General features: G+C 35.8%; 2 protein-coding genes across 2 annotated transcripts in view; one reads left to right on the top strand and one right to left on the bottom strand.

Moving 5' to 3' along the window:
• Positions 1 to 9,160, bottom strand: part of CHRM5 (cholinergic receptor muscarinic 5) — a 44,363-nt gene extending 35,203 nt beyond the window's left edge. The window contains exon 1 of the mRNA XM_005417516.2: positions 8,656 to 9,160. The gene's annotated coding sequence lies outside the window, so the exon portion shown is untranslated. The remainder of the gene's footprint in view (positions 1 to 8,655) is intronic.
• Positions 1 to 15,283, top strand: part of AVEN (apoptosis and caspase activation inhibitor) — a 65,359-nt gene that overhangs the window by 8,807 nt on the left and 41,269 nt on the right. The gene's annotated exons all lie outside the window — the stretch shown is intronic.

The following is a 15,283-nucleotide window of genomic DNA, read 5'->3' as shown; positions in this document are numbered from 1 at the left end:
AGGGGTGTAAGAGTAACAGTTCCAGACAGCAAGTCTGTACAATTTATATTGTTCAGGTAAAGATACTCTCTTTGCTTTGTTCACTGTTACCTTTCGAATGTCCAAGGAAATAGACCAAAGTGGTTCTAATGGAAAACAGCACTTCTTCCCCGACTTCCTTACAATGGTGGTTTGTTAGTTTGGTTTTTTCCCTTCTAGATGTGCTTAATGTTTCAAAAGGCAATAGAAGATAGAATTTGGCATGACAGAATTTGAAATTGCTTTATATTTTGTTTCTGCCCTTGATAATAAACTAAGATCACCTCCCCTCTTCTGAAGAAAAAAGTTTGAAAGACACTTCAGTGATATTATGGATTTTGGCCCATCACCAGATATGGATCTCATTGCCTGATTGGACTACATGAATGGTGCAAAAGAGCTGGCAGGAACATGAAATGGAGCAGCTGGTGAGAAGTGAAAGATCTTGTAGAATCAGTAAAATACTGGAATTGCTATTGATAATAGTAAGGGTGGTAGCATGCATGTGTGTTGGGTTAAGTTGGATTATATCCAGGTGCCTACTTCTGATTCATCTTAATGTAGATTTGCAGTTAGAATATTGACAACAAGTAAATTTTCTATTGCAAATAAGTGTCTACAGCCTTTCTTGCTTTAAATTTTCTTTTGTGTAACTCCACATGGTTCTGTCTGCCCCTTCTTTTATGTTTCTTTTGTTATTCCTTTCATAATGCCTTATTAATTGTTTCCTTACTCTTAGTTTTATGTATCCTGTTTCTGTCTCACAGACAATTTTATTTCTGTGAGCTGTATTTGATTATGAAAAAAGGAGGAGGAAGAATAAGGAGGAGGAATAGAAATCTCTGGGAAGAATAATCTAGCCTCTTAGAGGAAAGTTGCCTACAAATATGAGATGACTAAATTAACTTGTAGAAATTTGATCTGAAAGCATCAGATCTCATACCTTTACCTTACAAGCACAGTTTAACTTGTCAAAAAAATTGGTCTTTATAAATATCTCTGTGTAAAGTAACATTTAACTAGAGACAAAGCATTTAAAAGTGTCTAAAATGTTTGATTTGGTCATGTTATCTTTTTGTTTAAAAAAAACCCAACTCAACAATAAAACAACCCTAGTGGTTATTTGTGTTTAGTGCCTGTGCTTCAGAATAGTTTATCTGTTTCAGTGCATGTGAACCTTCTTTTGTCTGCTCATTTATTAATAGAAGAGTCTTTTGTCCTTTGGGGGGTTTCTATTTACAATTTTTTCTTCTTTAAAGTATTTTAACATACTACTATTTTCTACTGCTGCAGTGACTATATGAACCTGAGGAAGTGAATCGTAGAACCCATTTGGGAAGCAAAATAGGGAATATGAATTAAAGACCTGTTTTTACAAACTTTGTCAGTAGGAGAAAAGAATATTTATGGTCCAAATTATAGCATGAATTAAAAAAACCAACTCTGTTCTGACAGCTGGTTACAACTAAACTTAGAAATTATTCCATTTTCTCCTCTCCTTACAAGATATTTTTAAAACATATATAATTTAATTGCTAATGAAATAATATTTGCCATTATTTGCTTTTAGATTTTAGAGATAAAATACTACCAAGAAACATCAAGTATAGTTCCTTCATTTTTTAACTTGCAAAACATGCGAAATAGCAAGCATAATTAAAAAAAAACAGTTTCAGTAAAGTTTGGGTGAAAATTGAGGAAGGGAAACTTGCTCTTGTTCCTTTCTCTAGCTCAAATTCCTTACTGACTTGAAAGGTAGTGGGCAAGGTTCTCTAAATGTTACATGAAAGGCTAACCCCAGCATAGCCAGTAAAATTCATAGATTACAAAGCCAAGGAAACCCTTTGTGATTGGATGAACTTTTCTGAATAATATGAGCAGTCATCAAAGCAAGTTGTGAGCTAGTTAGTGTTTGACTTAAGGCAGATCCCTTAGTACAGCTGCTGTCAAAAGCTCTTGTCAGTCTTGATTTAAACATGTCTGATTTGACTTTGACATGGCTTTTGACATGTGTCCCATAGCATCCTCAGAGTTAAACTCAGGAAATGCAGGCTGGAGAGTGAGTGGAGATGTGGATTGAGAACTGGCAGGATGGCAGACCTAGAAGGGCTGTGATCGGCTAGTTAGTGGGCAGTAGCTGGCATTGCATGCCAGGGCTTGGTACTGGGTCTTCTCAAACTTACTGATCACTGACCTGCATGGAGGGACTGAATACCAAACTGTGGAGAGTGACTGATACCCCACAGTGCTGCGCTGCTATCCAGTGTGACCTAGACAGGCTTGAGAGCTGGGCAGAGGGGAACCTAATGAAATTCAACAAAGTGTAAGATCCTGCAGCAGGGGAAGAATAACCTCATGGATCAGCACAGGCTGAGGGTTGACCTGCTGGGAAGCAGCTCTGTGGAGAAGGGCCTGGGGGTGCTGGTGGACAACAAACTGTCCCTGAGCCAGCGTGTCCTTGTGGGCATGAAGGATCATGGGATCCTGGGCTGCATTAGGAAGAGCATGGCCAGAAGGTCAGGGGAGGGGATCCTGCCCCTCTGCTCAGCCCTGGCGAGCCTCACCTGGAGTGCTGTGTCCACTTCTGGGCTCCTCAGGACAAGAGATACAGGGAGTTACTGGAGCAGGTCAAGTGAAGGGGCAGCAAGACAGCATCTCTTATGAGAAAAGGCTGAGGGAACTGGGCCTGTTTAACCTGCAAAAGAGATGACTGAGAGGGGACCTTATCAGTGCGTACGAAAATATCTGAAGGACAAGTGACAACAGGATGGGACCAGACTCTTTTCAAGTGGCCAGTGACAAGACAAGGGGCAACAGGTATAAACTGAAACAGGAAATTTCATCTGAATATGAGAAAAAACTATTTCAAGGGTGCCAGGACACTGGCACCCTTGCCTAGAGAGACTGTAGAGTTTCCCTTCTCTGGAGATTTTTGAAACGTGCCTGGACCGGTTCCTGTGCAACCCATTTTAGGTGAATCTTGTTTAGCAGGGAGGTTGCACTAGGTGATCTCCAGAGATCCTTTCCAACCCCAACCATTCTGTGATTTTATGAATTTCAGTGGTGGAAAATCACCTAAAGCTCTTGCATTGATCTGATGTGTTGTTACATTCACTTTTAAAAGTGTGTATCTCGTTTTTCCTCTAATTCTGTGTAGCCTGAGGATTGCAGAGAGTTGCAGGAAAAAAAAAACACAAAAATGAGATATTAAATTCTCTACAGATGAAGATTAAGTGAAGTACAGTATGGGTGCGTGTGTGTGCATGTAAACAGTCCCTATACATTTAAAGTCATCTGAGATGATTGTTATTCTTCCTTAGTTGAAAGCAAGTGAAGTGCAGAAATTAGGAAAAGAATAGAGAAGAAAATAGAAAATTTTATATAGTGTCACCATAAAAGTCAGTGACTCAGGCACATTGTGTGGCTTTTTGTACTTTGGATCCCAGAAGCTCTACAAGGAAACAGTAGTATTGAGAAGATACAGCAAAGGCCAACAGTATGGAAGAATTTACCTATAAGGCATGGCTAAGAATGGTATAAGTGGAGTAAAATAAGAGGTTTTCAACTGCAAAGACAGATGAGAACATTATGCCATAGCCTTCTGTGAAATCACAGAATGATTAGTATAATAAATAAATTATTTTTGGCTCTGCTAGTGGAAGAAGTAGGGAATATTGAATGGAGCTATCTGGCAGCAAATTCAAAGCAAAGGTATTTTTTGAAGTAACTCATAATTAAATATGGAAATTTGTCACAGGATCTTGTGAAACAGAAGGTTTTTTGCTGGTTCAAAAACAACTGGGAAAATACTTTGAGGGTTATCTTATAAATATGACATTATCTCAGGCTCGAAAAATCCCTGAACTGCAAATAGCTGGAGGCAGGCAGAGGGAGTATCCCTGTGTGTGTGCCCTGTTTTCAGTCATCTCTAGACTCATTCCCTTGGTTATTGTTGTGCAGAATTTGAGGCTGTGGGGAGCTTCTAGTGACCTTTCCCAAGTAGTGTGCTTCTTTCTTCCCTGTTTGCAAGCTGCAGAAACATTAAATTAATATTTAAAGTTTGAGATTATGTCAGTTCAAAATGGTTGGAAGGTATTGACATCCCATAAAGAATTCACTTTTCTGTAATTTTAAGATTTTTAGCATGCTTGCTGGCTTCACCACTGACTGATATAAGTATATAGCAGAGGAATAGCAAGCTGAATTCCTTGTAAAGCATCAATGCTGTCATTGAGGCAGACTATACAAATGGGTACTTTTAATGTCTCATAGTGTCAGGAATATTGAAGAACAGTGGAGAATGTCTTTCTAGGAGTAAAAAAATACTATCAAATGGAACTATTTAGGTAACTAGATCCATGAATTTTATTTCAGTTTTGGGAAAAAAAGAATGGAAAAGCTAACAGGTTTGGTTAATTGAGATATAAAGTGTGGAGGCAGCCCTTGCAGGACCTAAAAGTTGGTCCAGGACCAGGTATCACAAACAAAGAGGAATGAGCTGAGCAGATGTCTGTTGAGGCTGTTGGGCTGCAGGTTGAGTTGCCAGGAACACACAGTTGCGTCTGCTGTAACAAAGCTTCCTTTTATGCAGATGTTGCTCTATATCAGACACTTCCCAAAGCAGTTTATATCTGCCAGTTTTAAATGTTTGTAAAAAATATAAAATATATATATATGCCAGTATATAAATGTATGTGGGCCCTCATGCTTCTATTTTAAATCAGAGTTTGTACTTATAGAGGCCTGAATGTCTGCTCTGTGCATTGTCACCTGTAGTCATATACTGGTTTTGTGTGAACTGGCTCTGCTTATTTATTCAAAAACCCCAAACAAATAAACAACCCCCAAACAAACAAAAGAAACCCCAAAAAGCAACAAAAAAACCCCCAACGAACAAACAACAAAAAAACTGCACAACAACAAAAAAACACCGCAAAACCATCAATTCTTTATGTATGAATATATATGGAAAAAAATGAATGTTGGTGAAAATATATAAATATATATATATATATGAATGTAGCCAGTATCAGTCAGGTTGGCTTGTTGAAATATAGCTCTTTCCACCTGGTTGGCAGTGCTGGATAATACAACCTCGTGTATTTATAGTGCAAATGGTTTGAAGTATTTTAGTGCCTTTTTTCTCATTACAGTAATTTTTGGAGTCAAGAGATTATTTAGTGAAGGGCTTGAGAGAGATGTAAATGGCTGTGGTGAATTTTGTGTTCCTTTGTAACTCCAGGTGAAATAGACTTACTGCATTAGTGATTTAACTATAGGAGCATAAGTTCTGGATTTCACTCCTTACTTTCTATTAGCTTATATAAGTTCTTTTAATAAGAGGATGGAAGTGTAAATGTACCTTATGTTTTACCTGTGACATAGTGGTCTTGATAGATGTGAAAGTGAATGCAGAAGGTAGGCCAAGAGCTCAACAATATGTGTACCTCCAAGTCTGAGCTCCTATTTGTGGATTTCTTTTAGCTGATAACTACCCAGAACAGGCAGTTGGCACTTTTGGTTTGTGTCTAATTCACACGAATTTTAAAAGACTTATTAAACCATACCTTACCACTTTAATATTTGTTACTTGTTGAATTAATTGGGAAGGGGGTCCCATATATACATGTGCCATTTTGATAAGCAGATGTGCTGTCTTTGGGCAATTGCCTGTTGTTACTTTGTGGTGTGGTTTATTCATTTCACATATACAAACAACTCAATACAGAGTGGAAATGAAAAGATATGCTTGTCAGATGCTTAGTGATCCTTAAACAACTGATTATGATAAAGGTGGAAAAATAAATATTGACTTGCTGCTTTCAGGTGATAGGTGATATGATTTTACATAATTATATATTTTGGAAAGTACTTCGTCACTCTTGGGCACCCGGTGTGATTCTTGGGGATGGTCCTGTACAGGGGAAGTAGTTGGACTCAGTGATCCTTGTCCAACTCAGCATATTCTGTGATTCTTTGATATTTATTTCTGGTTTCATGGGAGGTTAGGTTTTGGAACTACTAATAAACTGTTCATTTAATTAGTACATCCGAATACTTTGAAGGTAAGTGAGAGAAATAATGCACTTAAAAATAGCATTTGTCTTGATGACTTAGAAATATTAATGAATACATCTGAAAAAATCCACCTTTTAAAAATATTAAATATTGAAAAAAATATTAGTTGTATCCAGTTCTTCTTCCTACAAGTAAGCTTTCCACTTGTTCTTAGCCCTCTCATATTTACAACAGTGTTAGTGCAGTTCTTAAGTCACAAAGTCTTAAGTGCAGTTTTCAGTTCAGAAGTTTCTAAAACACAAGCTTTTGAGTAATCCTTTTGAGATCTTTGAATAATCACCTGATTTTTCTTAAACAAGGATGTTGGTTAGCTGGTGTATTTACAGTTTGGAGTGTTGGGGTTTTTTTTGGGGGGGGTTGTTTGTTTAGGTTTTTTTGTTCTATTTTTAAGCCATAATAAGCAGTATCTTTTACAAAAGAGAAGGCAAAAAACTCAGAAAACATTAAAGTTAACAAAACTTGTAGTGTGAGAACAGTACTTGGTGAAAAAAAGGCTGAATTCCAGTTCTTATTTTTCTCTCTTTTTTAATATCCAACTCTGAACCACATCTAGCAGATACAAAGCTGTCTTCTGAAGTCAGCTGACAGAAGCTGCATTGCATTTGCTGCTTGTTGCAAATATTATTGACTTATAGTAGGCTTTGATGATTCAAGTTATGGAAATTGTGAGCTGGTTCTATTGAAACTTACAGCCATATTATTTTAGTTTATATTGTACAGAACCTGCTTCCTCACTTACAATTTTTTTTCCTGGTGTGTTGGATGTGAGACAAATTATCAGTGCATGTTGTATAGGAGCTGTGAGGAGGCAGGAGGAATTCTTACTGGATCATGTGAAGTGAGACATGGGAAAAAATAATTGAGAGAAAAAGGACAGAAACTGGGGAAATACAGAGAGTGCTGGAACCTGTCAACAACAAAATGGCTGAGTTATGGGTGCACTAGCAAAAATTCCATCAAGTTCTCATTAAAAACAGCAAATGGGAATATGGGAAAGGGTGAGAATAATAGAAATGTCTTTGCCTGTATTAAGCAGAAGACTTAAGTGTGCTTAGAGAAATGGTTTTTTCCCATGCCATGACAGTGAAAAGTGTGACTAGTAGAACAAGTTTCAGATATATAAAGTATGCCACATTACTGTGCATGAGGTGACCCCTTTCTTGCAGAAGTCATTTCACATATCCTGCCATTATTTTGGGAGTATGTTGTTGACTCCTCATACTACGATGAACCTTGTCTCATATCAACTTGAGTTTTTTAGTCTCATACTATTCTACCAGTCTTTGGCAAGTAAGTTCAGTTTTCTAGCACTTGCTAGAATTCTTTGTACATAAATGAAGGGTTCATAATGGGTATTTGTGAATGGCAAATTAGTCTGCCTTTAGCAAGCATCAAGCAAGAGGGATATTGTTTTAGTAAGGTAGCAAAACATAAGAAGAAAAAAAACCCAGAAAGAACTGAAGGTTATCTTAAATAAGAATATCATATAATCAGATGTCCTAAATAGAAACAAGGGAATTGATACAGAGAGAAATAGAAGAGGTACTTAAAACAATGCTAGAAGACATATTGCATCTTAATAAGTAGAAAAAACTATGCGAAAACAATAAAAGACAGTAGTAGCAAAGATGTAGTTTTTCAAAGCTGCTATTGATTACAGAATTGACCAGTGTGATAATATAAATGGTGTGTTCAATGATGTAAAATTCTTAATGCTTTTTGAATTTCAAGGGTTGGGGGAGGTTTTTGTATCTGAGCAAATATCTTTCTCTATGACTTCTAAGTGTAATTTTTTGATTAAAAGGTATAGTGTTGATTTTTCAAGCCCTAATAGATGGTAGAATCTCATTCTGAAATGTTTTGCATGCTATTTTCATGTTGAATTCATGTCTATGTGATTCACATGAATGCTGTAAATGAGGGGAAAAATGAGATGACCTGCACCTTCTTTTTTATAGTTTAACTTGGGGGCGGATGTCCAGTCTTCTTATTGACACTCTGTACACAGTACCTTGGGGAGCATTAACATGGTGCTGTTTCCTCACTGTGCTGTAGTTTACCTTTCATAAATAACTGATCAACACTTCTAGCTGTATTTAATATTCTTTTATATAAACAGAGATTTATTGTTCTGTAATAAAAGATATCCTCTTACAACTGCTGCTGTGGTGCAAAATGTTGTTTGCTTTGCCAGATTAAATAGATAATGAAGTGTAGTAAATGTTTTGTGGTACTATTAACAGAAGCGTGGCTTTTAAAAAAATTCTTTCTTGAACAGCCATGCATGGAAATATGTATTAAAATATTTTGAAGGGTTTAAATCTTAGGAAATATTTCACTCTGGTATAAATCAAGAGATCATTTAAGAGTTTCTCCTTTGACTAACATTAGCATCAAAAGAGAGATGTTATTTTTACAGTATAGGAAATCTAAGAACATCAAACATCTGACATTGAAAAATTTAAACTTTAGTGTTAGTATAAAGAATTTGAAATTAATTGAGTTATTTTTAATACATATGTTGATGTGATAATCAATCAAATATGAAATAAAACTTACCTAGGAGATACTTGATTGAAGCTTTGTCTGTGCTCTGTCAGAATATACTGAGACTCACTCAGCAGATAGGAAGCTTTTTTCTATTTGAAATGCATTGTGCACTCTCGTCTTGTGATTTCTTTTTCACAGCGTCGTCTTGTTCACTGCTGCTTTGCTCTTGTGGTATTGCTTGTTTCCAGTTTATTTCCAGGTATCTTCAGTATCTGAGTTCCTCTACATTCAGGATTTTTGTTAATTCTGCCCTGCTCAGGTAACAGAAAGGACCTGTGAACTTTGCATCTTTCCCTCCCAACCAAAAAACATATTAATAAAAGGCAAATGCACTGACCCCAGTCAACTCAAGCACCCATCTAAAAAATAAGTATTTGCTATGCAGTAAATTCCGTCTGCTTTCTGGTGCTATTCCAACACTGAAAAGTTATTTCCTTTTACATTTTGGTAGCCTTCACATTTTAGATTTTTGTAGGAAATATACAGGATCAGTAGACATCAGATCTTAACTTTTAATCCATGCAACATTATTCTGTGAAGGATGATGAAGGTCTGCCTCTCTCAGCTCCTCATGCTTCTGTCAGACACAGATGTGAAATGCTGCTTTAGAGAGAGGGGGGGAAAAAAAATCCCGAAGGGTGTAGTGTTTTGTCATCTCTCAGGACAGTGAGCACGCATGGCATCAATGAGTGGCAGATATGAGCTATTCAAACCAGTCACTGAACTGACAGGATGACACTTTCATGCATAATAGAACCATTAATTATTTCTTCTGATGGACGGCAGTGTGTACTGGAAGAAAAAAAGCAGCAGAGGATAATACTAGGTTTGATAGGTTCTCTGTGTTTTAACAGCTTGTCATTAAGAAACAAACCAGGAAAAACCTGCTGTTTTGGGATATGGTTAGGTAAAACAGACCAGAGCTGTTTTGACAGGGTGGATGTCATTCATAGGGTTAAAAACTCCAGTCAGGTTAAGGTCTATTCAAAGCTAGCTTTTTATAAAAAACATGTTCTAACGGATCTGCTTTAAAAATCATGGTTTGTGTTTTGCTTCATGTAGCCTTTCATTTGGGGAGCCTGGCTGTTGTCTTGTAGGTTTTCATTTATAACTTAATTTATAGATTAAACCCACACATTTCTTTTTTTTTTTCCTCTGCAAAAGGAAACCTTAGCATTAAAAAAAAAACGTTTTTCAAAGGATTCTCTGCATGAAGATTATGCTCAAACTCATCACACACTTTGTATTATAGACACAAATCCATTTCTAATTAATTTAGAAATTTAAATTCTGTAATTTACTGTTGAGGAACTGCTCTCTAAAGGCTAATATGGAAAAAATAATATATTTTGAAGAACTCACTTCAGTGTAGCATAAGCCTTCATAAATATAAAGTATGATGGATAAAATCTTCATTCACAGTATCAATGTTGTTAAGGGCAACGTATGATGATTGTGGGGAAAATAATGCAATGTTTAGAACTTTTCCTCAAAATAGAGAGTTTTTTTTCCTCCCAGAAACTTCTGTAGTGTAACTTTTCTTTTTAAATTTATTGACAAGAAAATATTTACAATCAATTTATTTCTTTTTTTGCTTTCTGTACCTTGAAGGCGAAGAACAGATAAGATGATGACTCCTTTAAAACCAGGGTGAAATATAAACCCCACCAAAAATGTGTTGGGAGAAAGGGCTGCTTCTGCTGGTTTGTATGTGTTTACTCTAAGTATGAGGAACTTTTCTCATTGCTGAAGAGAACTTTTCTTCATCTTCCTTATTATGGAATGATGGAGAGCATCTGAATAAAGCTTCTTCTAGTTTATCCAGTCAAAAATCATGAGCACTATTATGCCCTTATATCACATCAAATAACTTCTGGAATATTTTTGGTCTCTAGCTTGTATTCTATCTAGCTCCAGACCAAATCCAAGCCTAGAAATATATGATGGCTGTAACTTTAAATCTAAGTTGTCAATTTTGTCTCTTTAGATAACAAGTCGAGTTGCCAAGGATACAATGAGTAGATGATATAAAGTCCATGCTGAAAGTACTGGAATGAGGCATACTTTCTGAAATAATATTAACACTTTCTCTCTCATTATTTCTGTCTTCACATATACAGTCCATGCCTGGAGTTGGTGCCCAAGCTGAACTGAAAGTGTCCTAAATTTATTACCGTATTTCATAAAAGTGTTGATTCTTGTGAAAACCTTCCAAGTAATTGGATTCTGACAAGGCACAACCTTTGTATTCTCAGATAATCTTCCGGGAGACAAACAATAGCGTGGTCTGCTTCCCCCTTTGCAAATCCCAAAACAGAGGACTCGAATATCCTCTGTGATTATCCCCTGAAGAAGTCCTGAAGAACAAAAGAATTTATACATATGTAAATCTCCCACTTTTTTCCCCTCTTCAGGACAAGGTAAACCGAGCTATGTGTGTGTTAGTATCAGAAGTATTCTGCTGTCTCACACCTGGAGATGAGGATGAGGATAGCTTGGATAAAGCAGCATGTTAACATTTAGGGCATGACAATAATTCTGACATCTTAATGTGCAACTTTAGTCTGGGATAACACATGATTAGTGTTAAGAATTCAAACACTGAAGATGAAGGTGGTTAAAATTTTCAACCTTCAATATAGCACAAAGAATTGTACTTTTAGCATGGTGTTCTGAAAATCTTTTCTGTTTGGTCAATCTGCAACAGGAATAAGTTATATATAAGCTGAATGACTGAAGTGGATATGTAACATCTGTGGTGGAGAATGTTGCTGGTATGACTGAAGTAGCAAAAGCTTCAAGCATGCACCACTGAGCACTCCAAAGGGCCTCCATCCATCTTGTGACTGGATATCTACTGTGTGACAGCCCGTGCTGCACTAGGGGACTACTTCCTGGCAGAGCTGGGTTATCTTGGACTCACAGAGTGGCCTGACGGGGGATTCCATGTCCATGAATAGCATCAGTTGACATGAAGTTCTCACACCTCTAGCCAGTAGTAAGGAATCACAGGGGACTGGCTACATCCCTCTACTTTGTTTCATTTGGATCACTTACGCGTTGTCTTCTGCATAACTTTGTGGCAGCAGAAAAGTTAACTTTGTAGTGAGGCAAAAGTTCTGTACTTGGACAAACTTCTGTTTCAGTTCCTATTTTTTGAGTGGTCTTATGCACAAAAAACTACTATGTAGCTTTAGTTAACAATAGGTTGAAACTCTGCACCTGAAAATTTGATCTAGGGTGAATAATGTACTTACCTGCTTTAAGAAGAGTGCTTTTTAAAAATTGCATAAGAAGTGAGCAGAATGCTTTCTTAAAAACATTTTGCATTTTAAGTTCGTGAGCATTTGATTTGAAAGCTCACTGAAATTTCATTGCAATCTCACAGTGATATTTAATATTTATAGTATCAAAACTGGTAGCTTTGCAAATAGTATTAAGCCATGTATTGTCTGTGTTAGTCTATTCATGATTAATAATTATGGATTCTTCAAATCCTAAAGGCCAAATATTACCCCCACTGTATGAAAGTAATTCATCAAGTATATTGGAAAAAACATTTTTCCAATAAGACTGAGTGATCAGTAAAGCTGTATCTCAATGAACCATTTTTACAGGGTATAATATGCATGATAATCACTAATGTTGTAAATTTATTGCAAATTAATTTGGAAAACCCTAAAAGAAGACATAGAGTTAGAGAACACTTCTAAGCATTTTTCTTTTTGAGAATTTTATCAAGTATTTACCTTTTATCTAACAAACAGCTATGCACATGGAAATCCTATTTTTACCTTTTTTCTGAATATTGTCATTCAGCTTTTAGAGAGCTGTAAGATTATCTGCTTCAAGCAAGTTGGTAGCTAGTGGTTGCTTTTCAGAGAAAAGTGGTGTATTTATCAGAATTTTTAAATTGCTGAAGAACTAATGCTCTGAAGAAAATGTCATCATTATTTCTGCTTTTGTTGCCTAGAAGTATTTCTGGCCTTTATGAACAAAATACTCTTTTGCCTTCTTTTATCCCTTTTTTTGGGAGGGGGAGGAGTGTGTATGTGTGTGTGTGTGTATTTGTTGTGATCTCATATCAATAATTATTGATTATTGCAGATTAAATAATTCTCTTTTGTCAATGGAATATTCGATTACTTTCCAGCTAAATGAAGTTCATCTGCAAAACTGTATTTTTCAGTGTTTAATATAGAATACATTGTGTCTGAAAATAAAAAACAGTATTCAAAGTTTTAAAATTTTGAAATCAATTGGATAATTAACACTGAATAATTTTTGACTTAACAACGTGTCAACCTGAATCTTAAAATTATTTTTAGTTTAACAGCAATATCTGCTAGCTCTTAGTGAAAGTAGATACTTAGCCATTTCTTAAAAAATTGATTCTCTTCTCATTATGTCAGTATTTTCCTAGTCTGGAAAATGATACAGATCAACAAGCTCAAAAGTGAAATGGAATGAGATAGCTTAGAAGAAAAGGCATTTTTGTTACCTAGGAAATGAGTAAAAGTACTTAGCACAACTCTTATCATGTCAGACATCTGAGGGCTTTTGTGTTTCCTAGATTTTAGTTATGTCAGTAAAACTAGACTTGAGACAAAGTGGCTTTAATATGAAATTCTTTGAAAAGACAGAGAAATATTGTTTTCTGCTTTTCAAGTCACAGTGTTGCTAGTAGATGAATTTGGACAGAATGCTGTAATAAAAATGTATACTGCTACTCTTAATAATGATAATTTAACATTATTTCTATTGCTGTTGGTTGCTACTAAAATTTTGTTGGAAATCTTTTCCAGTGAAATTTTGCAATGACACTTGCAGTTAAACTATTAATTTTTTTTTTTGAGAAAGGTAACTGGGGTGCTGACACAGATTCTAATGGATTTGTTTTAGAAATCATACTTCGAGATTTTTGTGTATTAAGATTTGACTGCCTTGGTATGTTTTTTCCCCCCATTATTTCAGTATTAGAAACAGCCAACAATGTCTGCTTTTGTTTAACACAGTGTTAGGAACGGTAAGTAATGATTGTTTCACAAATATATGAGCTTCAATTTTATTTTAAATCACATTTTAATTAATGGATCAGTATTTGTAAATGTGCTGTCTGTTTGATTCATCCAAATTACAGCAAGTTGCTGTTACTAAACTATTCAGATTGGTAACAAATTATGGAACTGTTTTGAAGACTGAATGGTTTTGCATAATTGTTGTTTGTTAACTTGTGTTATCTGATGAATATGTGCTCACCAGATGCTGGCCAGATATCTTTCAATTGACTCTATTTTTTAGACTGCTCATGAACAAAATGGATTATGACCTTGGATTTGTTTTGGATTTTACACTGTTTTGGCAGCCCTACTGCTCACCTGTGTTAAAGGCAAAATTTGCACTTTTTTGGGGTTGTTTGTTTGTTTTGTTTTGTTTTTTGTAAAGGTAAGGAGCAATAACTGTGACCACAAAATCTGAAAGAGTTTGTGGGGGACCACATCAAAGATTTTGAAGTTTTGCTTATGCATATTCTTCCTTTCTCTCTCAGTTTGATCTTTCTAGTTGCCATAACAACTTCATAATAGCAGCACATTTACTGCTGTAGTTAAGGTTGTGTCAGCACTTCCATTATAAGCTACTGTTTTCAGGAATTTCTAATTTATTCACAGACTTAAAAATGGCATACAGTAAGTCTATGTAATTTGTTTTAATGTAGGGTACCAACTTTGTGAAAGCTGCTGTTGTCTGAGCTCTGATGGCATGTTTAAAGTGGCATATTGTTCCAAGTGAGGTTTTTTATTTTCTGTTTTTTTTTTTTTACTGAGAAGCAGCAAAGCATTTTTAGTCTAAAATTAATTTTGACTGGTTCCCATCTGCCAGAGGTATGAGCATCAACATGTTCTTTTGCTCTACCACAATGCCCCATCACGCCTGTATCCAGTTAGACCCATCTGTTCCTGTTAGTTAAAAGGTTAGTGTGAACATGGCGCTTTTCTGGGAAGCAGGAAAATTATAACCTTTTTAATAACAGAGTTTCACATCTCATTAAGAAATAAGTGTTGGACATCTTCAATACTTTTATAATTATTTTTATGTTAAATAAAGACTAGCAATGTTAAGTGGTGGATGATTTTTGAAAGGCAGGAAGTAGAGGGTGGGTCTGTTTCTAGTATTGGAAAAAGTCAGTTATTCATTGTAGATGCACTTTCTCTTATACAGTTTTAACAGGGAATTGTGCGTAACCAATACAACTTTCTGAAATCTGGGAATCGTTTAACCTGGGAAACACGTCAAAGCAGTTACATAATTTACTGAAGGTGTTCTGTAACTCATTGAGTGCTTTCACTAACCCTGTGATAATGGGATCTTTTAAAGACAAGATTTCATCCAAATAGATTCCGGGGGTTTTATTTAAACACATTTATTTCAGGCAAATTTGCAAGGCACACACAGCACAAACTTGCTGCCCTGAATAATTATGAATTATATACTTGTGAGGATTCATGGGATTTTTCTTTGCTTTTTTTTTTCTGCCTATTTATTGCCAAATGTATTGCAAGACACTTGCCCCTATAACAAAATTATGTGCTTTTGCTGTAGGAGACAGTATAACAGTATGTTATAAAAAAAACCCAAA

This window comes from Geospiza fortis, unplaced genomic scaffold (assembly GCF_000277835.1).
Source record: "Geospiza fortis unplaced genomic scaffold, GeoFor_1.0 scaffold54, whole genome shotgun sequence".
Taxonomy (NCBI): domain Eukaryota; kingdom Metazoa; phylum Chordata; class Aves; order Passeriformes; family Thraupidae; genus Geospiza; species Geospiza fortis.
Note: the sequence above shows the minus strand (reverse complement) of the source record. Positions and strands in the feature narration are given on the sequence as shown.